We start from the raw sequence: 21,432 nt of genomic DNA on the forward strand, positions 1-21,432 counted from the left end.
AAAGTTATATACAGGTTATCTTTCACATGTCAGGCATTGGGCTAGGCACTGAGGATGTAATAATAATAGTAATAATGATAATAATACTCATATATTGAGTGCCCTGTGAATAGCACTATGTAAATGTTTTACATATGGTAATTTACTTAATCCTGTGAGAATGTAATCCAACCCAGAGGTTGTAAACACCCTTATGAGGTGAATATTTATGGATGGGGAAGCTGCAGCAGGAGATTATGTAACAATCGCTTCTCGGCCTTTTGGCTAAGATCAAGTGTAGGAGATTATGTAACATGGCCAAGTAATACAGTTTTTGATTATTGGAAATGGGATGCAAACCCATATAGTTTGATCTTGAAATCTACACTCTTAAAACCACTATACCTACTCCTTTAATTCTTAATGTTACATTCCAGTAACATTTTGACCAATCTTCTATTCCAAATTTCTTTAGGTGTTTGGCTTTTTAAAAAATAAAATATTGGCTCTCACTAGATGATAAATGCCTTAAGGTTTTCCCTAGCATGGAGAATTGCCCATATTTGATGTTCTATAAATGTTTGTGGTGCAGTCAGTATACAGTAAGAAGGAAGGTTTTAGAACTAGGGAGAACCTAGATACCATTCCAGCTCAACCACTTCCTCAAAGCATCAAATCGTTTTCTTCATCTGTAAAATGGGAATAAGGTAGTTATTGTATGAATCAATTGAGATAATACTACAAAGTTTTTAGCACAGTACTTTCCCTTCTTCAATCCCTTCCCTTCTTCAATTACTTTATTTACTCACTCAATACATTTTTTATTAAAGTATCTGCCTAGGTACCAGGCTGTGATACAGACAAAGCAAGTAATGAGTTTCTACTCCTGACCCAATTTCTTCTCTAGAAATTCTGGTTACTGGAGTGTGGACTCTGGACTAGCAGCAGCAGCAGCATTGCTTGGTGTGATGGTTAATTTCATGTATTAACTTTGCTGGGCCCTGGGGTACCTAGACCTTTAGTCAAACATTATGCTATGTCTGTGAGGACGTTTCTGGATGAGATTAACATTTGAATTGGTAGATTGAGTAACGCAGATTGCCCCCCTAATGTGGGTGAACCTCATCTAATCAATGGAAGACCTGAATAGAAGAAAAATGCTGAGTCAGGGGGGAATTCCTGTCTGTCTGCATGAGATGGGATATACCTTGTTTCTTGCCTTTGGACTTGCCCTAAAAAATTGGTTCTTCTTGGGTCTCAAGCCTGCCAGCCTTCAGACTAGAATTTATACCTTTAGCTTTCTTAGTTCTTAAGCCTTCAGATTGAGACTGAAACTTGAGTTTCCAGCTTACTGACTGCAGCTCTTGGGACTTCCTAGCCTCCATAACCACATGAGCTAGTTTCTTTAAATCAATCAGTCAATCCTGTTGGTTCTCTTTCTTTGGAACCTGCTGACTAATACACTTGGGAATTCCATTCAGGCTCTACTGTGAGAGTGGGGCCTATCAATTTGTGTTTTCCCAAGCCTTCCAGGTGATTCTTACATGCACTAATGCTTAAGAACTACTATATTTAAGACACACACCTTTGATTGACCAGGCTGATGAGGAGGGCAGCATTTTAATACCAGCAAAGTTAAACTCCAGAGTTATGACTTATTTTCAGATATCACAATTGAATGTCACTTCTCTGAACTAGCCCATTTTGACAGAATGCCTTTCCTTCAGTAACAACCAGGAGGTCCTTGTTGTCCAATTTCTTAATAAGCTTAGTGCATAGAAATATAAGTGTAAATATTCTAGATATTTGTTGTTGATGTTGCTCAATATAGATATACTCTAAAGACTAGCTGAAACAGCTAAGAAAGCTCCCTGAAACCCTTAGAGGATTCTAATTGCTTATACTTTTAGTGTGGGATGGACCTTATCTAAGGCAAGCAAGCTGCAGGGCAACAAAACATTTAACACTATGGAGTGTTCAGCAGAGCCTGCTGCACTTGCATGGTGCTCCCTCCCCAGGCACTGTGATCTGTATTATTCCTTCCCAATGATTAAACATGCAACTCTGCTTTCAGACTCTTCAAGGGCAATCAGAGGAGCTACAGGAATTCACATTCTGCTGTTCTATTACCAAAACACTTAGACTGTCCTCAGGGCTGTTCCGTGTTCCTGGGAACTATTGGTGGTGCATGTTTGCCATTTCCATAGTAAGAGTTAGTAATGAAAGTTGCTTTTTTTCTCCTCAAGGAACATCATCTGGAAAGAGTTTCATTTCTTTCCTCACAGCAGGGGTACTTGAACAGATGACAGACCATTTGTGTCAAGCACATTGTACTAGTACATGGTCCATGTGTGGTGTTTCGTAGAGGTAAGACAACTCTTCAGCCAAATAGCACATTCTGAAATTCTTTGCAGACAGAGCAGCAATCAATTTTTTAGTAAATATATACAAGAAATGGATTATAATGTGTTATGGGTTATTAATCAGATAGTCTAACCTTCATTTGTCATCAACCACAAATATTCATTGAGAGCTTTTATGTAGAAGCCAATGTCCAATGGCATGATAGAGAGTCATAAATACAAAAACCCTAAATCATCATCATTACCACCAAATATATGTTGAGTGCCTACTGTGCACAAGTCAGTATCTTAGGCAATCATGCATAGACACCTATAAATTGAAAGGCCATTTGCTGAGCACCTTTACATATGGAGTACCTTTATTAAGGTGCTTTATATATATTTTAGTCATTAAATCCTCTCAACATCAATATGAAGCAGTCATTATTATCACCATTTTATAGATGAGAAAGTGACATAGGGAGATGTTAAATAAGTTGCTCAAAATGACTTATTTTGTGAAATGGAAAAACCAGATCTTAAATCTATATCTTTCTGAATCTGAATATTCTAAGTTTTTTTTCTGTGCTTCCAGAAATTTTTGTCTAAATGGTCAGAACCCATACAGAAAACAAACAAAAACCCTCTACAACAATGCAAATCTGCAAATGCAAAGTGTCAGGTGAAGGAAATAAATAATATAATAAGTGCCAAAAAACATATAGGTATGGATATTGTTCTACCAAGGTCCAGCCAATAAATCAGAAACCATACCATTTTAACAAAGAGATTGACCAAATGGTGATTGGAGAACTGACAAGGCAAAAGGGAACCCAGAGGTAACTGTATGAAACAGCCCCCAGTCCTACATGGTGGAAACAAAAACAAGAAGTTGGAAGTATCAAATTTAAAAGCTCCGAGGAAGGGTCCCTGCGCTATTGAGCCAGACCTCTAAGAAGGGAGCACTAACTGGCTGGTAATTCTGAAAGGGATTGTTAAAGCTGTTCCTGGGAAGGTGAAGGGGAACAAATCTGAAAGCTGCAACCAATTGCCACTGGAATACCTACTGCAGATGAAAAAAAAAGTGCTGGGGAGCTGCCCAAAGGAATAGGAAGCAGCCAGGATGTATGGAAGAAACAAAGCAAGTACCCACCTCTCCCTTCAGCCTCACAGTCAGCCTCTTTCTCACCGGCAGAGCCTGGCATGGACGCAGCTAGCAAAGGGGAAATGCTTGTTCCTGAAATCCTCATTGCTTCTAACCAAGTATACCCAAGAGTGCATAGATCACACGATAGCTTACCTGTGCATTGATTTGTTCATAAAACTGAAGAGAGGCCCCAAGTATGTATAGTTCAGTTTCATTTAAACCCTCTTCTCTGTTTGGTGCAACTCCACTCATGCTCTTGGCTCTTTTCAGTCTTGTGGATTAAATAAGGTAACACTTGCCAGGTTGCCCATTGGATAGGTGTACATTTTTCAGGTTTTCCACCACAATTTAGCAACTAGTACATGAGGCTACTGACTTAACTCCTTTTTAATTTTGCTCATGGCTCCTGATACATTGTCCCCTCTATTAGCATAGGTATTATTACCTTTTCTTCTGATTTTCTTCTTTTTACCAATGGAAGCCTGCCTCTGTTTTATATTTTCTTTTTTTTTATATTATCATCTTCTGACCAAAACTGGTTATCATTTTTATCCCAAGTTGTAGATGAAATTCCTGGGGTGTGGAGTTTCAGAGGAAAGGATAATTAGAACAAAAAGAATCCTCAAGTAAAGAGTAAAGTAAATCATTGGTTCTCTAGACTTCAGACCAGTGCTAGTTTATGATGAAGTTTTCTCTAGTGAAAAATAAAGACAATATTAAGAACTAAGAGAGGCAACAAGGTGTGATGGTTATGGGTAAGGGCTGTGGAGCCACTTGACCTGGTTTGAATTCTTGTTCTGTAATCTTTGGGAAGTTACTTAACCTTTCTGTAACTCAATTTTCTCACCTATGTAGTGGCTGTTATAAAAATAGCTGTCCCATGGGCAATTATAAGGATTTCATTAGTTATTACATTTAAGCACATAAAACAGTAAGCATTTGATAAATGCTAATAATGTTATTTGTGGACAGTTTAACTATACTAATGGTTCTTTTTTGGGTAGAACTGCCTAATATAAAGAGATGACATTATTCCTACTTGTTTTTTTGATCTGAAAAAGTTCTTTCTTACATTAAATGGAGTTAACAGTAGATGCAATAAAATCTAAAGGTCCTAGAACACTGTTATAAAACACTCTTAAGATATATAAAGAAATGAACAAAAATCAAACAAGAATTTGTTCAGAGATTTTGAGTTTATAAAGTACGAATTTACCCTTTTAACATGGATAGACTGGCTGCCACCCACACACCAAACACCGAGATCATCCTAGAAATACCATGATGAGCAAGACAAACACAATTCCTATCCTTGGAGTGGTAGCAGTTTAATAGAGTTTTTCCACTTAACTTGTTTAATTTGTTCCTGGCAATCACCCTGAGGAAAGACATTATCCTCCTCTTCTTCCTCCTCCTCATCATCATCACTATCTCCGTTTTTAAGAATAAACTGAAGTCTCATAAGGGGAAAAGTTCCCATTCCTTGCATTGCATAGCAGACAAAATTTGGGATCCTTTTCACTACTATATAATGATAGACTATGTATAGGCCTTGATGGAAATGTATCTCTGTTTTTGTAATGGAAGACCATGGGAATATGCTTAATAAGCTTGAATGAAGGTCAGCTTTTCTGGAACACATCTGGTCTGTGAAATAAGACAGTAGAGATTTGAAAGTTTTCCCCAAAAAGAACAATTAGCTCAAGAATTTAACAATTGGGGCTCTAAACCTCTCATCCCATATTTGTTGAGTATGAAGGGTCTGAACTCTATCTTTAATGCCTTCTTTATGACCTTTTGCACCACTGTCCCTAAAAGGAGACTTTACTAGCTAGGATGCTGTATGGATCTCAAAGAAGAACAAAAAATACACATTGGTTCTCTTCTCACTCTATCCATTTACTTTTTCTCAATGTCATTACCTTTTGAACGATGTCACGAAGGGTTCATTTGATAACAATTTAACATGATAAAAATGTTAAGTCTCAAAGGAAAGAAATCCTGAAATGGTAGATAATGATGTTGTACATGCACTCTCTGCTTAAATCATAGCACATTGGTTTTCTGCTCTTAGTTCTAGCTTTGATTTATTAATATCTCATGAGTTATAGGTATAGTCATTGGAATGAGATGTTCATGTTCCAACCACACAAGTTTTTAAGGTAGAATGATAGGTTCTTTTCATATGTAAGCCTGTAAATCCCTACAATAGTTCCAGCAGGTAGATACCAGGCATATACAAGAGGAAACAAAAATTACTTTTAAAACTCTCTCCTTTCTTACATGCTTTCTTAAAAAAAAAAAAGCAATATGGAAATATAATTAAATAAAAGATTTACAGGTAGGTAAATAAATCATCCAACTAAAAAGCACTGGAGCTAAGATTTGAACCCAGAGCTTTCTGGCACCAAAGTCTGGCACGCAAGTCTGCGTCCTGCAAAGGAAAACTCTTATACTAGCATTTCTCAAACTTTAAACAGCCTGACATCATATCCACAAGGTATTAATAATGTTATTCCTCTGAAGATATCCATTATCAAGTATGTGTAGGAAACAGTGAACACCCTTGATTCCTTTGGGGATTGACAGTATATAGTGTGTAGCAAATTAAGACTTTGAGAAGTACTGCAGAATAAGGAACAAAAAGGACTGTTTATTTGGGTTACACTAGCATTTGAGTCTCTGCTCCTTTCCTGGTTTAAACACTTAAAACACTTGCTGTAGGATAGAGAAAATGGGACTCTGCAATGCATCAGTCAAAACAATAAGAAAACAGGGACAACTGCTAGGCTTGGATAAAAGACTTCCCATAGAACCAGGGTCATTGTCTGGGTCAAGATGATCTTCTGAAATCAAGAGGGCAGTGTTAATGATGATCTTTGGAACAGAATGTGTCACATAGGGAATGAAAAAGGTCCCTTGGAAAGAAAAGTGGTCTAAGTGGAAAGGACCCATTTAGCTGGAAGCACTGTGTAGTTACAGTATATTGAATGGACATGAAGAGGCTGCAACTTATTTTATTTTTTTAAGAGGTTTTATTTATTTATTCATGAGAGATACACAGAGAGAGGCAGAGACATAGGCAGAGAGAAAATCAGGCTCCCTGCAGGAAGCCTGATGCTGTACTACATCCCAGGACCTCAGGATCACAATGTGATCTGAAGTGCTCAAGGTGCCCCAGAGGCTGCAATTTAAAAGAGAATCATCACATTATAATTTTATATATAATTATTGCTGGGTCCTTTCTCATTCTGCATACAGATCAAGGCCAACAAGAGAGACTAATTTTCCTAGGGTAAGCAAACATCTGTTTGTAGGATTTTCAGTCTAAAATTGGGAGAGTCATGGATAAACCTGTGAACCAGGTTAATTTACTTAAAAAATTATTTGCAAAGGTAGTTATTAATACTCAGGTACCACATCCATGTGATCTAAACACATTAAAAAAATTTATTTACTTGGGATGCCTCGGTTGCTCAGTGGTTGGGCATCTGCCTTTGACTCAGGGTGTGATCCCAGAGTCCCCGATCGAGTCCCACATCAGGCTTCCTGCATGGAGCCTGCTTCTCCCTCTGCCTGTGTCTCTACCTTTCTCTCTCTCTCTCTGATGAATAAATAATAAATAAATAAATAATAAATAAATAAAATATTTTAAAAATGTATTTAGTTTATCAAGGGGGTTCATTAAACAGATAATTAATGACATAGTTTTGATGTAGAATGAAACATTCTTGTATATTAGATGTTAATGGTATAATTTGGAATCTGTCAGGGATACATCAAGTTTTTATTCTTAGCAAATTAGAGCAGAGAGCAGTGTAATTAATCTGCTATTGTCCCCCTTAGTAATGTAGGCCTGGCCCAAGGAGACCTGTACCAATTCCAGGGCTAGCAGGACAGATCCACCTGGGAGGCAGAAAGCACCAAGTTTTAGGGTTGTAATGGCCTCTAGTAAGTGGTCAGCCATGGAAGTCCATGATGTGAGTTCATAGAGATTGACAGGCTCTATCCAGTTGGCCTATATAAGATTAGCAGAGACATGGCCTCTGAATTAGAATCAAGGCAAAGCTTCAAGTGTGGTAGAGCCAGCAAGGACAAAGGAAGGCCAGTTCTCAAAGTCAAGGCAAGTACAGGAGACCCCTGGGAACATCATAGAGAAGTAAAGGCAATATATGGGCCAGGAACAGGGCTTCACACCCTAATGTATGGCAGGCAGCAGGATGTTTACTAGCATAGTACAAGCCAACAGATTTCCCTCCAGGACATTTCATATTAAACTTTCCTGACTGTGAAGAGATCAAGGGCCCAAGGCTTGTAAATACTTCCGGTCCAAAAAGGGCAAGACTGAACATGTAGATGGAAGATCATTAGAACCAGCCAAGGAAAGACAAAGAGGAAATGGGGCCTACTAATTGCTAGTTTCAGCAATTGTTTGTTCAGTTCCTGAGGACTTCGTAGTTCTGGGAATCAATAAGTAGAGAAACCAACTCTGAAGTCATGGTCATCTTCTAACTTCTCAGTATCATGAGAAATGTATAGGGAAGACCCATAAGTAATGTGTTTGCGTTCTTCATCCTCTTTAGCATCCCACCTGAGCTCTTCTGGAGAACAGATGTTTGCTGTGGATGGGATTCCTCATGGGACAGGACATGGGAGAATGTGGGACTGGGGCATAGAGCTCCATGCCATCTTATGTAAGGGCAGATATTAAGTGGTTCATTTCTTCCTAAGGAAGGAAGAAATAGAGGGACTTGGCAAAGCGGTTATCCTCATTTTTTACCATGTAGGACCTTTTTACAAAGAAGATAGCAATCTATTTATTTTCTAGTTAAAAAATGGAAGAGTTACTTTCTGAAATTTCAGTGTTAGAGTTCACGGTCCTGCATATCTTCTGAACCTACATAAAAATGTCCGATTTAAAGTTGGCTGTTGTTGACTTACGATGCTGAAAATCATGCCACCACACTCTAAAACCTTGCAAAATGAGAGCTCTTGTAAAGTTTCTTTTAAAATACTTTTTTTTTTTTTTTAACAAGGGCATCTTATAGAATGTTTCAAATGACTAGAGGGGAAATAAAGAGATTAGTCACTTTATAAGCACCAATTAATGTGACTCTTTATGCTATTAGCGTCTTACTGGACTATCAATTTTTAAAAGGAAATAAAAGTTTCTAGGATTTACATTGCCATGTTTCAGCTAATGACTGTTTATTATTCCCTGGCTTAACTACTTGCTGATTTACATCCTTAAAGTCCTTAAAAATATTTCCTTTATTTGAAAATCCAGTTTCAGATTTAATACTCTGAGGTTACTAGTTCCTCTGAAAAGGAAGACCTAGAAACAAAAAATAATATACTTTTCTGAAAACAACTGCAGATTTAGTTCTAAGTGTAATTTCTTTGGGTAGCAACTTCCTTCAGATCTCCTTGTGCCGTCTAAGCTTACTCTGTTACTCAAACATTTCCCAGTGAACTCACTTTTTACTACTCCTTTCAGTATGGATAATCCTAGGGTTTTGCAGTCTTTTTTTGCTCTCTTCACATACTTTCTCTGAACCATCTCCTCATTACTTCAACTGACATCTCTAAACTTATGACACTAAATTTATAGCTCTACCCAAACACTCTCTAAAGCTCTGTCTTATTAACACCTTCCCTAAGAAATTTCTTAAGCATCTCAAAATTAGCATGTCTAAAACTGACCCGCTCATCATGTTTCTCCTTTATTCTCTACATCAGGATGTGCCATTACCACTATCAGTTGGCCAAGCCTGAAATTTGTGAATTGTCTTAGCCTTTACCCTCCACAACAAGTATTTCTCACAGTCCACAGTGAAGGTCCTAACAAATCCCCCCCTGCCAGGTGTGGCTCCTGATCCTACATCTCACACTGGGTGATACCATTAAACTTTTTTGTAGCACTAAAGCTGAATGAAGGTCTGAAATGAAGGGAGATGTGAACCCTCTGGGTCATGCTATCTTAGGAGCCAAATCAAGCCCCCAGCTCTCTCTCTCTCTCATCCTGTTGTGATCCATGAGGCTAAATAGAAGACTGCACTCAGAGTTATTTCTTCTAACTGAAAATGTGTTTCTTGATCAAGATTTTGAGTCCTCCAAAAGTGCTTCAGGATATCATTCAGTACACATCCAGAATTTTTGAAGCAAGTTTAGGTTCACGTTGGGATATCAATCTTCTATATAGACAAATGACATGTAAAGCTTGAGGCTTTAGCATTTCCTGAATGTCTTTGCTTGCCAGATTCGGGGCTATAATTTGTGAAGCTAGTTGAAAACCACTGTTCAGGGGCACCTGGGTGTCTCAGTGGTTGAACGTCTGCCTTTGGCTTAGGTCGTGATCCTGGGGTCCTGGGATCAAGTCTTGTGGTAGGCTCCCCACAGGGAGCCTGCTTCTCCCTCTGCCTATGTCTCTGCCTCTCTCTCTCTCTCTCTGTCTCTGTCTCTCATGAATAAATAAATAAAATCTCGGGAAAAAAAAGAAAACCACTGTTCACTTGTCAAATAACAGCCGTTATTTGATGCTCTCATAACATTTTGAAAAGTGCTTTGGTATTTACATAAAGCAGTTGAAAAAGACTCCTTTCCCATAATCCCTAGAAATAAGACTCTTTCCTAAACAAATATGCTGTTTGAGATACGGTTCTTTTGTGTCCTCTATCCACTAGAAAAGAGGACTATGAGCACCTAATTTTGTGTAATATGGTTTTGAGGCCACAAGCAATGACTTGTCTCCATGGCCCTGCTGAACAAGGGCTGAGTCACCTGCCGAGTCAGGAAATGAGAGAACATCAATTGTACATATCATCCGGTGATCTCACTTGAGTCATTGCTGAGTTTCAACCAATTTCCAAGGCATTTTTTCTTCCCAATGACCATCCTAAGTATTACCTTGCTATCATGAAACAAAGACCTGACAATTTTTGTGGAATTTTTGTATGGAAGTTAATCTAAGTTTTACAGAAATTTGTGCCTCATTTGAGAAAAAGGGTCTGCTTTTTGTACTAATATGTATTGTCTTCAATGCCCAGCCATTTCACAGCTATATAGAGAAATATTTGACTTATCATATTTTCTAATTCAATTATTGGAAAACTAAGGATACAAATGACTTAAATTTGGCCTTCCTCTGATAATCCACTTGAATCATAATCCTTTGAAACACAGGCCATTCTTTTTTTCCTCCCTGCTCCTTGTATCAAGTTTAGTAAACAATCTCATCATTTTTTCCCTACATTCCACTACTTATTTTTTTTTCTTTTTCAACCTGAGAGTACTGTGATGGTGTTGATGATCCAGAAAGACTAACCTAGTATCTGAGCTGAGGGTAGATGGGAGAAGAGACTGGATAAGGGAACGAGACTGGGGGAAGAATAAGCTGAGCCTCTGGCTCAGAAGGCCTGAGGGGCCATGTCAGTAGGACCAGGTATGAGAGGAGCCAGGATAGATAGCTTGGCTCTGGCACAGGTGTGGCTTATGGGGATGCACAGAAGTAGAGACTGAGGAGGGAGCTGCTGAGGGTGAGATGCTGTAGGGCATCCAGGGAAAGTGTCCCAGAAACTGTTGTCCTACAGGGTCTGGTGTTCTGTGAAGGATCTTAGTTTTTATTCCTTAAAATAGAACTGAGCTTCCTCATGAGCCCCTAAGCACTGGGAAAGCTAGACAAGATGTAAATTTCACCTCTTTTCTTGCTGGTTTAAATTATTCAACCCTTCTGGGTCAATGCTCAGTCTAATTTATGTTTTATCTTATTATTTTCCTTTTCTCTGAAGTCCATAGCGTCTGTCCACACCCTCCATCTCTGCCTCTATTGGTCACTTTTCATCTCCATATTTTTGAGCAGAGGGAAGGCTTATACGGCCATGGAATAGAGAGCAAGGAGAGGACTATGCCAGGTGAGTCTGGAGATGTCACAGGGGCCGGAGCATAAGAGCCTGGTGGGCCATGGTGAGAATTTTGGTCCTTATCCTAAAAGCAGTGTGAAGCCTTTTAAGGGTCTTAAAAGAGTGAAACAACACTTGATTTTTTTTTTTTAAATAAAAGACAAAGTGCAAAGAATGGAATTGAGTGAGGCAGAAACAGATATGAGGGAGCAGTTAAGAGGCCAAGGCAATAGTCAGGGCTAGAGTATGAGAGTAGTCTGGACGAGCATGGTGACAGTAAAGGTGGGAGAAGGGTTAGAAGAAGTAGGCAGAGTTTAGTGATTGTTTAGGTGGGGTTTGTGAAAAAGAAAGAGGGACCTAGGATGATTCAAAGGTTCCTGTAATTAGCAACAGAAGTGCTGGTGGCATCATTGCCTGAGACAGAGAACACAAGAAAAGAGCAGGTTTCATGGGAGTGGGCATGAGGGCTACCTTAGATTTCCTCACCTGCTGACTCCCTGACATCTGCCTGGTGAATTCTAACTGCAGGGGCTATATAGATGGGTAAGTGTTGCCATAGGAGATAACTCAGTAACTGGCTACACTATACATACATATTATCCAACTTCAGCTGGGCTTCCAGCTCTTTGCAATGATTTTTTTTACCAATTTCAAGGTAAATCCTTTTCTGTTCCTCATATTGAATTTTAAAAACATTTTCTTTCCGTCTTCTAGGCCTATATTTCTTCCTTGGTTTCAGCAAACTACCTTGCCTCTTAATTTACTTAAAAATATAGAGGCCAAACAATGTGATTTCCCTCAAGTTCTCTCACCTCCACTTCAAAATGTCTCTGAATCTTAAGTCATTCTCTTTTATTTCTTTTCTCAATGGGAGGAGTGTCTCTATCACCTCATTCTACTTTTTCTGGAACATTTTAAAAAAATATTTTATTTATTTATTTATTTATTTATTTATTTATTTATTTATTTAAGAGAGAGAGAGAGAGAGAAAGCAGGAGCAGGGGAGGGGCAGAGGGAGAGGGAGAAGCAGACTCCCTGCTGAGCAGGAAGCCTGATGTGGAGGCTCAATCCCAGGACCCTGGGATCATGACCTGAGCTGAAGGCAGATGTTTAACCCACTGACTGAGCTACCAGATGCTCCTGGAACATTGTTTCATAGACTAACCCCAATTTGGTGTAAGAGAAAATATTTTTTTCCAAGTCCATTATTTATATTCCCAATGCAGACAATTTGTAAAATACAGAAGGGAACTAAAATGAATATAAAAATCACCTACAATCTCATATTCAGAGTAAACCATTTTTTATTTCTAATTTAAAAAAAATTCTCTTTCTGCTGGTTCTCTTCCCTTCACCTGGAAACGTGTTCAAGTCTTCTCTTGAGCCCTAACCCTAACTATTAGAAAAAAAATTCCTCTCAGTCTTGCTTCCCTTTCAAAAACTACTATGAAATATGTTTCATAGCCACCTACTCTTCAGTGCTATTGTGAGAGCTTTAAGATGCTTCTGGAGTGAAAAAGTTGTCTGAGGCTTGGGAGGCTGGGCCAAGACAATGTGCAAGATACAGATGGAAGTCATCTAATTATCTAAACCTATATCTATGTCTCCTGAACATGCCACTATTGCCTAACTACCCCAGCTGGTTCCTCTTGTATCTTGAATTTTGCCTCATGTCTGATTGTGTATTTCCCCAGCCAACCAACCTGCCGTGTCCTCATTCCCTTTATGCCCAAACCTATCCATTTCATGGCTTCCTGTATCATTCTGTGTAGATGACTTTGAGTTGAGATCACTAACCAAGATCTCTCACTGAAAGTCAGAATAACATTTCCAACTGCCTTCTCATCACCTCAATATGAATATCACACCAGGAAACTCAATACATCCAAAACTAACACTATTATTTTATCTGCCAAACCTACTTCTCCTCTTGTGTTTTCATTTCAGTTAGTGGTATTATTATCTTTTCTTCAGCCAAGAAAGATAATAAGGAGTCATCTTTGACTCTTTACTTTTCTGAATTCAACATCAAATTCTATTGACTTAATAGCATATTAATTATTTACTTCTATCAGGCACATGCTAAGTACATTAGGTGCATTTTCCCAATCTTTCACTATGTTCTGCCTCATTCTTATTTTACATGTAAGAAAACAGAAACTTGGATGTTTAGAGATCAGTGATAAAGTCAGTATATGAACTCAAGCCTGTTTATTTCCAAAGGTAACCAGTGTCTTGATGCCTTTTCTGTTTGCTCTCCTCTATTTCCACTGCTGTAGCCCAGCTCAGATCATCACAGTAGAAGCTTTGCTAGCCAATCTCCAATTAGTCAGATCACGTCATTAATAACACCCTTCAAGTCTCTTACACACTCATCACTGGAAACTAGTAGGAGATTGCCTGGAACGTTGAATATTCCTGGTTCCATCAATTTAGTTGCATGTTTACCAAAAAAGAATTGTATTTTGTTCTTAAGCCAGACAGTTCAATTGTACTTTTTATTGTGTTACAATATTTAATGACATACTGTTTAAACTAAGGAGATATGAGTGTGGAAGAGAGCTCTTTCTATGAAAACTAAGCTGAATTTGTTGGAAAGACAAGACGAGAATAAGTGGCTGAAAATTTTATAATCCATATAAGTATGGAGAAGGTGAACCAAAAATGATTGGGGAAAACTCTCATGGAAACTTCTTTAAGATTCTACATTCCAATTGCCCTTTTGCTGCAATTTAAAGAAACAGAAACATGGGTGTGGTTCATGCAAGAAAAAGAATACAAAACTCCAATTAGCAAACCCATACTCAAAGAAGGGATCTTAACATTCTCGTATATAATTGCAAGATAAATGTACTCATATGTGTCTTAAGTTAAAATATAAATATCCAAGGTAAACATCTTGTTTTGTTGTTGTTCTCTGATTTGATAAGTTTTGCAAATGACTGACCAAATTTGGTCCCTGATTTTACTGAATGAGAGACCTTCCACCTTATCTCTCATTATCTTCCAAACAGTAAAAGTACCTTTCCTTCGACCTAACCCCCATCTTTAGTCTAATTTCTCCATTCAGCCAACAAAAACGTTTTAAGAGCCAAGTAATTAGCAGAATTCCTTCTAAAACTCAGATCTAAGCCTCTCTCCTCTTCCCACAATAATTCAGTGATTTTCTCTTGCCTGCAGAATGAAGCTAAAAGTACTTAGCAGAACATTGAAGACATGTAATGATCTGACTTCCACTCACCTTTTCAGGTTCCACCTTTTAATATAGCACTCTTGTCAGTCACCCACATTCTGGCTATTGCCCAAATGCATGACACCATTCAGTATCCATTCAGAGAGAGCCTGAACTCTATATTTGTATCTCTCACAATTTTATTACATACTTATAAATAGTAGTCTATAGTGGGAAATATATTGTTTATAGAAATTATGTAATATAGAAAATGCTAAAGGTATCTGAATAAATTTTACTGAATGAATTTCAAGTTGTAAAGTCAAGAGTATTGTGCAACATATAGGCTGTGGATGGAGGCATAAACTTGTCTTTAATAATCAAAAGTTTAAATGCGTCTATTCTCATGATAATTTAGTAAAGTTTTAAAAGTCTGGATAAAAGTGATATTTTGACTGTCCTTATCCAGTTGTCCAATCAGGGAGAGTACCTATTTCCTAGGTGACAAATATCAGTGGACTACTGTGACATTACTGTCCTTGGTTGTCTGTTTCTCTCATTCACATTTTTCCCCTGGAAGTCTTATACCTGTGGACTGTCATAGATGCCACTACTGCATAGAACTCCTAAAATGTTCATCTCAGCCAGAGCACCTCAGTCAATTCCATTCCTCTCTCTAATTGCTTTTGTGTATTTTCAACTCAGCAAAATACCATCCATCATATCAGAGTTTAAAATGGAACTTTCCCAGCAAACTCACTTTTTTCTGCCTTCTGAAACCACCCCCTCCGAGGTTTTATCCATAATTCTTGGGGGTCTATTTTGTTTTTTGTTCTTTCTTGGGCCACAACAAATTGCCAATTATCTCTTCCCATAGTGACTGGATCATTAAGGGCTTTGAAAACTATGGAAGTACTTGCCCCTTTATAGTCAAACTTCTTGAAATATTTGCTCATACTCATTGTAGTCACACTGTTATCTCCCATTCACTTTTCAACCCAGTGTAATCTGGCTTCTATTCCAAAACTTTTATTGTAGCTATTCTTATATAAAAGTAATGAATTACTGCATTGGTGTTAAATTTAATTGACATTGTCTCAGTTGTTAACCCAACTTCTTATAGACTTTGATATTTAGACCACTCATTCTACTTGAAATGAATTCTTTCTGCTTCTGTGATACCTCTCTATCTCTGACTGCTTTGTTGTGCTACTCTTTTTAGGGTTCTTTTTCTGCCCTTAAAAAAAAAAAGTGTCCATTCTTCAGAGTTCCAAATCTTCATGTCTTCTCCCTCTACGTACTTCTTTGAGCAATCTCATCAACTTCTCTGGCTTTATTTTTTTAAGGTTTTTAAAGATATTTATCTATTGATGAGAGACACACAGAGAGAGGCAGAGACATAAGCAGAAGGGAGAAGCAGGCTCCCCATGGGGAGCCTGATGTGAGACTCCTGGGATGGAACCTTACCCTAGGATCGTGCCCTGAGCAGAAGACAGATGCTCAACCACTGAGCCACGCAGGCAACCCAATTTCCCTGGCTTTAGTTACCACCTCTGCCCATGATCACCACTTTTGTGTCTCCAGCTCTGTTATTCACCTGACCTCTCGAGATGTGCATATTAAACTGCCTCCAGATGTGTCCTCTTCAATATTGCAGAGGCATTTTGACTTTAACTTGCCCAACGCTTTTTTACAAAAGCACAAAAATACTCTCTTATTTGCTTATCTTAGTGAATGGTGCCATTCAGTATCTATTTGCTCAAACTATCAATGTTAAAATATAGCTATCGATTTTAACTTCTTTTTTATTCCTTATTCTCCAATCAATATCAAAACCCTATCAACTTTGCTTTTGAACTAGTTCATAAATCCATCCACTTTTTCTATCCCTTCTGTACTGCATGGCTCAACCCAGGATGATATCTCCCATAGATATCTGCAACTGTCTTCTAAATGAGCTCCTTGCCTCCATGCTGGCTCCTCTCCAATGAGTTTTCCAGGCTGCAGCAAACTTCCTCTTTCTAAACAGACAAATTTAATCACATTACTTCCCAACTTTCCTGTCAATGTATCCACACTACCCTCAGCATTAATTCTAATCTCTTTCACATGGTTTGAGGGCTCTTAGTGATCAATCCCAGTTGCTCTTCAAGTCCCGTCTTTGCCACTCTCTCACACTCTGTGGTGCTTCTTTAAATTCCCAAACTGCATCAATTCTCTACCTATGGACCTTGTCTATCCCATGAATCTGCTCCTCGCTCATCAGGCTATTCTCTCTCCTATGACTCCTGCTCCCTCCCCCTGCAATTCATTCATTCAACATACTTTTGAACACTCAGTATGCACTAGGCATTGCTCTAGGTTCTAAGACCACAGTAGGCAGCAAAATGGGTATGTGGTACTGAACTCATGAGGCTCAGGGACTACTGGATAGACAGATAAGCAAATTTGAGTCATTGCAGACCTTTGTGATGAGAAATGGACACTGTGAGTCTAAGGACCCAGATGAAGACATTTCATTCAGGCTAGGAATAGACGCTTCCTAGGGGCAGTGTTATTTGGAAGGTTAGACGTGAGATAGAGAAGTAGGAAGGTAAGAGGCCAGGGAGTTTAAGATAAACTTCAAAGTGTAAACTTCTTACCTTTTCTGCTTTTTCTTTTTTCTTCTCACTCTTCTTAACTCTTACCATCCACATCCAACTACCTCTATTCTTTAAAAACTCTTTGGTTAGTTCTTATGGTACTCCTTGAAGTAAACTATTATTTTCCATACTTGGTGGCATCCTTTTCCACAAAGCACTTCCAGGCCCTCTGCAAACCCGCCAGTTTCCTTTCTTCAACTCTCTCCTCCAGATGAAAGTGAAGAAACCTCATTCCATATAGTAGCCGTAGCATTCCATCTCTTAGACAAAGCTAACAGCTAACTTGTAACTGACTAAGGTCAAGCCCAGATATTCTTCTTTTTATCCTTCTGCTATAATCTTTCCAATTGTCCATTCTTCCGTTCATATTTTCCAATAATCCACAATGTCAAATTGTTTATGAGAAATAGACAACCCATGATCTTCCTTCATTTTCTAAAATAATACAGCACAGGTCAAGCTTAAGAAGCCTTTCCTCATAGCTTTGAGATTCCTGTTGGACCTTAGGCTCACCAGAATAGGGTGATACTATTGTTTCTCTTGAGCTTTATTCTAGGCCATAGCAAGACCTTTAATATACAGTAAAAATGAACAATCAGTTAATACCATCCCACAGATCCTTCACTTCTTAAAGGGGCATATCATCTTAAAAAACTTTAGTTCCCTCAGGGCTTTTTATCTTACATAGTCCTCCCTTTCGGGCAGTGGTTCCCATTTTTATATGTTTTAGTAAGATGAGAAGTATCCTAGGATAAATTTTCAGGCACCTCCAACGTTCATCCTCCCATGGGGTAAAGAGGAGGGTGGCTTTACCCATGATTGGTCAGTGACTGAAGGGGACTCTGCCTTGCATCAGCAATGTCATTATTTCTTCACTCACTACAGTCTGAAGATTTGGCAGCAGTGCTGATGCTTATATATAGAAGGAAGCTAATTACTTCATTTCATTCTTTTGTTGGAACATTTTCCTACCCACTCGCAAATAATCTTCCCTTTCCTTTAACAGCTCCTCTCTAAAGAGACCAGCAATAGAACATTCATCAGAAGAATGACAGTTGGAGCACAGGAGGAGACAACAGAAGCCTGGGCCCAGGGGCCCAGGTTAGAGGTCAGTGTCCAACAACTCCTAGGTAATTGGCCTTGTAGTGTCTCCAAAGGGAGTTCTTAACAGAAGCAGATGGAAACTTCCACTGAATTCCTTATATGTTTGAAATAGATAGGTAGATGATAGATAGATAGATAGATAGATAGATAGATAGATAGATAGATAATAGATAGATGATAGATAGATGATAGATAGATAGATAGATAGATAGATAGATAGATAGATAGATATGTGATTATTTCACCCATAAAGGCAGTCATAGGGATCCCTGGGTGGCTCAGCTGTTTAGCGCCTGCCTTTGGCCAAGGGCGCTATCCTGGGGTCCCGGGATCGAGTCCCGCATCGGGCTCCCGGCATGGAGCCTGCTTCTCCCTCCTCTGTGTCTCTGCCTCTCTCTCTCTGTCTATCATAAATAAATAAATAAATCTTTAAAAAAAAAGGCAGTCATATTTCTATAACAGTGGCTTCATTAAGGCTTTCAATAGTCATTATTGGCCATTCTTTTGGGGACTCTATGAGCAATCATTTTCTTGGTCTGAAGCAAAAAAAGACTCAGGACACACGGTTACCTCTTTTAATTTTTGTTGTGGACAAAAAAAGACAACACCTGAGTACCTTAACGAGGGGCATGTTTGTGATAACACTGGAGACAGGGCACTATGTGCATCTATGAACTGTAAAATCTATGGCACTTTAATTAATTTTGATTTCACAGAGAATTTAATGAGTCAATAAAGACAAATCATGGAAATGACAGTACTTTTATCTACCATCTGGCAACTCTTGATAATACAAAATGGCTCAAGACTTCAATAAAGGCTCATCCATTCTAATAGAGAGATTCTATGCTTATTGTTCTTTAACATTTCTGGTATATTTGGAAATTTAAGAGCAGAGCTGCCATATATGGGATCTGATCAAAGGGGTGAGTCGGGGTGAATAGGGCCAAAATCCAGCTGGTGCTCTAGTCAACAAGCCCTACACCTTGGCTTCTTCTAGTTTATATGTATAGCCTAGTGAAAGCTCTGTTTATGAGGCTGGATAATAGAAAATTGTCAAAATTTAACTGAAACCATTAAAACAGTGGTATATATGTATATGCATACATGAAAAAAGTAGGTCATAAAATAGAATATATCACCCCATTTTTGTGAAATAAATAAATGTAAATATACAGAAATTCAAACACATTCTATCTATCTATCTATCTATCTATCTATCTATCTATCTATCTATCTATTATCTATCTAATATCTAGGGAAAAAATTGGAAGAATACACCCCAAAATGTTGACTACAGTTATCTTCAGCTCGTAAGTTAGTTGTTTTTTAATTTTTTTTTTTTTTTTTGGAGTGACTTGGCTTTTTCCTTTCTCTGAGGAAAGAAGTGCATTAACTTCACTTTGTGTGTGTGTATGAGAAAGAGAGAGAGAGAGAGAGAGATGATTATTTTTTGTGTAATAAGAAAAAATTAAAACCCTAAATAGTGGATTGAGACTTAAACAATAACAACTAATAATAGTTACTTTAAAAATGACAAGTATTTGTGAACTGAAAACCTAAAATAGTGTTTAAAACCATCAGGGCAGTTAAAAATAAAATCTAAACAGTCTGAGGACAAAGTATTATTTACTGTTTGACTTGGCTAGTTTTTCAGCTGCAACAGCTACGGTTTTATGACAACCCTTTCATACACCAGAAATAGATGTTAAAGTGAATCATCAATTTAAAAATGTAATTATAGGATAATCCCACCTCTGATATTGATTATATTTAACAATCCCATTCAGAAGAGTAATATTATATTTCTTTTCTGTCAGTGATTTATTACTACAATGTTCAAAGAGATAGTATATAAAGGAATTATGCAATTAGGACTCTACATTAGTTTATTAGGAAAATGAAAAAAAGGAAGTATGTTTAGATGTGGCTTCCATTCCCTGACTTTTTCCTTTGGAGAATTACATTTGGTTAATCCTTGAGACAAGAGACTGAGGCTAATATTTATCAACATATATTAAATATTTATCAGACATTATACTGGTATATTTAACATTTACACCAATTTTCTTTTTCTTTTTTTTAAATTTTTATTTATTATTTATGATAGTCAGAGAGAGAGAGAGAGAGAGAGGCAGAGACATAGGCAGAGGGAGAAGCAGGCTCCATGCACCGGGAGCCTGACGTGGGATTCGATCCTGGGTCTCCAGGATCAGGCCCTGGGCCAAAGGCAGGCACTAAGCAGCTGTGCCACCCAGGGATCCCTACACCAATTTTATAAGGCATGTATTTACCATTTAAGGCTCAAAAAAATTTCTTAGTTTCTCTGTAGTCACATAGCCAGTAATGTGATGGTACCAAAATTCATACTCAAGTCTTTCTGACCCCAAAGACTTTGCTCTGTCCTATTAGACACGAGTTCTAATGTTTTATGGTGGTGGATTGTATTACGTTTTAGAATTACTCAATCTGCCCTCTTCTATGAGATTATACATCCTGCCCCTTTGCACAAGGCTGTGTGACCGGTTTGGCCACTGGAATATAAACAGATGTGATGAACACTACATCCTTTAAGAGCCATCATGGTATTTTGTCAATTCACTTGCTTTTTTCCCTCTGTCCTATGAATATCCCAAATAGGGAAGCTTCTTCAATATGGGTCCCAGAATGTGAAGACACATGTAGCAAAGCTGTGCAGACAGTAGCTACCAACATAAAGCTGACAAAATGTGAACAAGTGTGCATTCATTTTCTATTGCTACATTATAAATTACCACAAACTTAACAGCTTAAAATTACCAATTTATTTACTTCACAGTTCCTGTATGTTAGATAGCTGGGCATGACCCTATGGGATCACCTGCTTAGGGACTCACGGGGCTGGTCTCAGAGCATCAGCTGCGGTTCTCATTTGGGATTCAGATTCTCTTCTGAGCTCACTGGTCATTGGCAGAATTTATTTTCTTGTAATTGTAGGACTAAAGACCCATGTTCTTGTTGGCTGTTGCCTAGGGGTTGCTCTCAGTTCTTGGGGGGCTATTCTCAGATCTTTTCAGTGTGGCTTTTCCATATTCAAGCCAGCATTGGCACATTGAATCTCCTTCCTTGCAAATCTCTGACCAGCAGCTGGAGATAACTGTCTGCTTTC

At 38.2% G+C, this 21,432-nt stretch overlaps 1 pseudogene; it reads left to right on the top strand.

Annotated features, from left to right (window-relative positions):
• The first annotated feature begins 244 nt into the window (after positions 1-244).
• LOC112665681 (U2 spliceosomal RNA) lies at positions 245-389 on the top strand (annotated as a pseudogene).
• Positions 390-21,432: the final 21,043 nt, after the last annotated feature.

This window comes from Canis lupus, chromosome 27 (genome assembly GCF_003254725.2).
Source record: "Canis lupus dingo isolate Sandy chromosome 27, ASM325472v2, whole genome shotgun sequence".
In the NCBI taxonomy this organism is placed as follows: domain Eukaryota; kingdom Metazoa; phylum Chordata; class Mammalia; order Carnivora; family Canidae; genus Canis; species Canis lupus.